The sequence below is a fragment of the Theropithecus gelada genome, chromosome 11, assembly GCF_003255815.1.
Source record: "Theropithecus gelada isolate Dixy chromosome 11, Tgel_1.0, whole genome shotgun sequence".
Taxonomy (NCBI): Eukaryota; Metazoa; Chordata; class Mammalia; order Primates; family Cercopithecidae; genus Theropithecus; species Theropithecus gelada.
The window spans coordinates 79065403-79070674 of record NC_037679.1 but is presented as its reverse complement, the minus strand read 5'-3'; the positions used below and the strand labels follow the sequence as shown (position 1 = coordinate 79070674).

Sequence of the window (5272 nt, the reverse complement as noted above, 5' to 3'; positions counted from 1 at the left end):
GGCAGGAGAATCACTTGAACACAGGAGGCAGAGGTTGCAGTGAGCCGAGATCGCACCATCGCACTCCATCCTTGGCAACAAGAGTGAAACTCTGTCTCAAAAATAAAAATGAAAATAAAAACAAACAAAACCATCATATCTCATAAGACTTACTCACTACTATGAGAACAGTATGTGGGAAACTCCCCTCATGATTCAATTATTTCCACCTGCCCCTGCCCTTGACACTTGAGGATTATCACAATTCAAAGTGAGATTTGGGTGGGAACACAGCCAAACCATATCACTATCACACACAATCTTGGGAACCAAGAGACTCCTTTTACAGCAAAGAAAGTGTGGTGTGACATGATAATGGGCCTATGGCCATGGGCTTCACTGATCTTACCATGTACCTATCATTCAGAAATAACTGGTCTGATAGAATAATGGGACGGCCTGTTATATTAACTGTATGTTTCCGATTTTTTTTTTACAAGAGCACAAATCCACTTTTATTTAATTTTCATTAGTTTAAATACTTGAAGGGTACAGCATCACATGGACTCCGTGTCCAGTGGCCTTAGCAGGAAGATTGCTTTGGAATTTGGCACAAACTATGCCACTGTTTCCAAAGGTCTGAGTTACCTTTCCCCAGATTACTCTGGTTTGGTTCGGTTTGCCACCAGGAGTCACTGTGTTATTCTTTGCTTTGTATAAATAAGCAGATCTCTTGCCCAAACAGAATTCAGTTTCATCTTGGGCATAAACATCTTCAGTTTTAAGGAGAGCTGTGTGCTTCCTTTGGTTCCAGAGACCCCGCTTATAGCCAGCAAAAAGGGCCTTAGGACCACAGCCTTCCAGACATATCTGCCTTTTAGAAGTCCTGTTCCCAGGCAGAGCACAGTGGCTCATGCCTGTAACCCCAGCACTTTGGGAGGCCGAGGCGGGCAGATCACTTGAGGTCAGGAGTTTGAGACCAGCCTGACCAATATGGAGAAACCCCATGTCTACTAAAAATACAAAAATTAGCTGAGCGTGGTGGTGCACGCCTGTAGTCCCAGCTACTCAGGAGGCGGAGGCAGGAGAATCGCTTGAACCTGCGGAGGCGAAGTTTGCAGTGAGCCGAGATTGTGCCACTGCACTCCAGCCTGGGCAACAGAGTGAGACTGTCTCAAAAAAAAAAAAAGATTGAGTCACTCTGGTTCAAATGCCTCTGACACTGGTGCTTCCCCTATGTGGCCATGCATGGCCTGGTGTGCCCCCTCCTCTTGGGCATAGTAAGATACTATCTTTTCAATGTCAACTGCCTCCTATATTGGCCTCACTGTATCTGCATAATAATAAAATGTACATTTAATAGCATCTGTTGAAGGCCCAGTTAATGTGCTGGAAAAGTATATCTTGCAGGATAGGTGCCTTTTTTTTTTTTTTTTTTTTTTTTTTGACACAGAGTCTCACTCTGCCACCCAGGCTAGAGTACAGTGGTGGGATCTTGGCTTACTGCAACCACTACCTCCCAGGCTCAAACGATTCTCATGCTTCAGCCTCCCAAGTAGCTGGGATTACAGGCATGTGCCACCACGCCCGGCTGATTTTTGTATTTTTAGTAAAGATGGGGTTTCGCCACTTTGGCCAAGTTGGTCTCAAACTCCTGGCCTCAAGTGATCTCCCTGCCTCGGCCTCCCAATGTGTTGGGATTACAGGTGTGAGCCAATACACGCAGCTATGGCCTATCTTGAAGGATGTGGCTTATTCCTTGAGCTAAGAAGTGATATACTGTACTATGCCTCTCTAGTTAGTATACTGGGGTTGGGAAACAGGGGCTAACCTTTCTCACAACTGCACCCAGTGACCCACTTGCAGATTTTGCGCTTCTCATCCCTGTAACCTTGGGCTCTGTAGGATAAGAGTTTCTAATTTCTGGAAGAACTCTTAGGCCTGGGGACACAGTAAGCATTCCACTGAATTGGATATTGTGACTATATAGTACTTAGTTTGAGTTCCTTGTATTATTGAAGTGACAACCAGAGAAGGGAGTTACTGCACTGCCTGGGATAATCATTTCTGATTGTTCTGGGAAATTAAGGTAGCTGCTTCTCAACAGGTGCAGCAGACAAAATGTCTGGAACCCAGAAGATTCATTGTGTGTCATTTGATACTTTCATGCTTGGGATGACTATTAATGGGCAGTTACAACTGTGACCTGGCAAGGGTCCCTTAACACCTATACTCCTTGGGGATGAAGGTCTGGGTAACCCCAGTTGGGTCATGAAAGAGAGGGATGATAAATTTCAATCCTGAAACACCTTTGCAAAAATTATAGCAGTGAGAAAATTATGACAGTTAAAGAGATCTGATCTAACCAATCCCCATCTTGCCTTTAACCTCCGAACTGCCCTTAATCATTCCTGGGATTGGGTCAAGCTAACTTTGGGAGACATTTAGTTTATTGTTTAAATGGCAATTGCCCTTCTCCCAGACTGAACCACTTTGTAAAGCTAATGAAAGACCACTAGCATAGGAGCATGAGGGGAGCCTGAATTCTGCTAAGATCTAGGTGTAAATGATTGCTGGCCATTATTCCAGAGGTCACAAGATTTGCCACTTCCCCAATGACTCCTGCAGATAACATCACTATTGTTGAATCTAAGATTGGCCTTTTGATATGTATTTTCAGGTTTTTGGATTTTCGGTAACGAATAGTTCCACCCAGACCTACCAAACAGTCCTGTGGCCCCACCCAGAAGTGGACTTGGTGCACAAGGACCATTTTCCACACCCCTATGTTTGCATCCCCAAATAATCAGTAGCACCCATTCCCTGGCCAACCAAACTATCCTTGAAAAACCAAAACCTCCAAATCTTTGGAGAGATTGATTTGAGTAATAAAACTCTAGTCTCTTATTCAGCTGGCTCTGTGTGAATTAAACTCTTTCTCTATTGCAATTCCCCTGTATTGATAAATTGGCTCTATTTGGGCAGAGGGTAAAATGAACCCACAGAGTGGTTACAATTGTGGCCCTAGAACTAGCTATAGTAGTAGAGACTGTGTATCAATTTCCTCTTGGTGCTATAACAAATTACCATAACTTAATGACTTAAAACAATGCACATTAATTTTCTTCTAGTTCTATAGTCCAGAAGTTCAACATAGATTTCACTGGACTAAAATCAAGGTGCCATTAGGGCTGTATTTCTTTCTGGAGGCTCTAGTGGAGAATCTGTTTCCTTGCCTTTTCCAGCTTCTAAAGGCTACCCCCATCCTTTGGCTAGTGGCCCCTTCTCCTTCTGCAAAGCCAGCAATGAAGCATCACTCTGGCCCTTCTGTTGTCATGTCTGTCTCTGACCACAGCTGGGAAAGGTTCTCTGATTTTAGGGACTAATGTGATTAGATTGGGCCCACCTTGATAATTCAGACTATTCTTCCCTAGGTACAGTGGCTCATGCCTATAATCCCAGCACTTTGGGAGGCCGAGGCAGTCAAATCACCTGAGGTCAGGAGTTTGAGACCAACCTGACCAACATGGAGAAACCCTGTCTCTACTAAAAATACTAAATTAGCCAAGCGTGGTGGCACATGCCTGTAATCCCAGCTACTCAGTAGGCTGAGGTTGCAGTGAGCTGAGATCACGCCAGTGCACTCCAGCCTGGCCAACAAGAGCGAAACTCTGTCAAAAAAAAAAAAAAAGAATAAAAAGAAAGAAATCTTCCCAGATTCCTTCGATTATCTTCTTTCTTCTCTACTAGTCAGCACCCTAACTCAGCATACTGAATTACCTCTCTACTTCTGGATTTGTAATGCCATGCCATTGGAATTTGCCAGCCTGGATGGCTGTAAGGTGCTAGGTTACACAACCAAAGAGTATAGCGGAGTTAGTTTCCCCAGGGATGAATCTTCGCCACTGAGAAATGGAAGATGGGAGAGAACTAAGCAAATACATTCCTTCTCCTTTCTCACTTTTGAGGACTTGTTCCTAGATGTGGCTCCTCCTCGTGGTCTCCCTGGAAAAGACTATGCGCCAAGCAAACAAGGCTGGTGAGCAACCTGCTGTGCAAGATTGGGATTGGTGGCCAGTATGGCAACATTATACGACCAACAGACTCATGTGCCTGAAGTACAGTAACACACCAATTACACTGAGACAGCAGGGCTTGCAGCAGAGAAAGAGTGTAATGGTTGCATGGCAGCCAATGAAGGAGATGAAAGGAGACACAAATCCATCTCCTCAAGGAGTTCTGGGCTGGAGTTCTTAAGGGGATCATGGAAATTGGAGTCATTGATCAGGGTAAGGGGGATAAAATCATCAGGACATAGAAACTGAATTCTTTTGTGACTCAGCTTCAAAGGGATCCTTCAATACAGCTGATGTCAGTAATTTCACTGGTATGCAGGACCTGAAATATCTCAAAGGCAGAACTTAACATTTCACCATGTTCAAGTTGTTACAGCAGTTAAGGGGAACTACACACACACACACACACACACACACACACATATATATATATATAAAACCTCTGCCTCCTGGGCTCAAGCAATTCTCCTGACTCAGTCTCCTGAGTAGCTGACATTACAGGTGTGCACCACCACTCCTGGCTAATTTTTGTATTTTTAGTAGAGATGGGATTTCACCATATTGGCCAGGCTGGTCTTGAACTCCTGACCTCAGGTAATCTACCCACCTCGGCCTCCCAAAGTGCTGGGATTACAGGTGTGAGTCACCGTGCCCAGCTGGGAACTATAATCTTTTAACTGGGTATATATGATTCTAGGACAATAGGAGACAAACAGCTATGAGGAAGCAGGTCAGAGACCAAGCTACCTAATGATTAGTGCTGAGTGTGCTGCAAGCTTGGTTTATTTTCATCTTTCCTTCTCTCTCCCTGACTAAATTTTTTTTTTTTTTTTGAGACAGAGTCTTGCTCTGTTGCCGAGGCTGGAGTGCAGTGGCGCGATCTCGGCTCACTGCAAGCTCTGCCTCCCGAGTTCACGCCATTCTCCTGCCTCAGCCTCCCACATAGCTGGGACTACAGGCACCTGCCATTGCGCCTGGCCTTTTTTTTTTTTTTTTTTTGTACTTTTATTAGAGATGGGGTTTCACCATGTTAGTCAGGATGGTCTCGATCTCCTGACCTCGGGATTTGCCCGCCTCAGCCTCCCAAAGTGTTGGGATTACAGGAGAGCCACTGCACCCAGCCTGATTAAATCTTTTTTTTGGAACAGGGTCCCCCTCTGTTACCCAGGCTGTAGTGCAGTGGCACCATCATGGCTTACTGCAGCCTTGACCTCCCA

General features: G+C 44.8%; 1 pseudogene; it reads right to left on the bottom strand.

The window, feature by feature from the left end:
• Positions 1–513: 513 nt before the first annotated feature.
• LOC112635346 lies at positions 514–847 on the bottom strand (annotated as a pseudogene).
• Between the last annotated feature and the right edge of the window lie 4425 nt (positions 848–5272).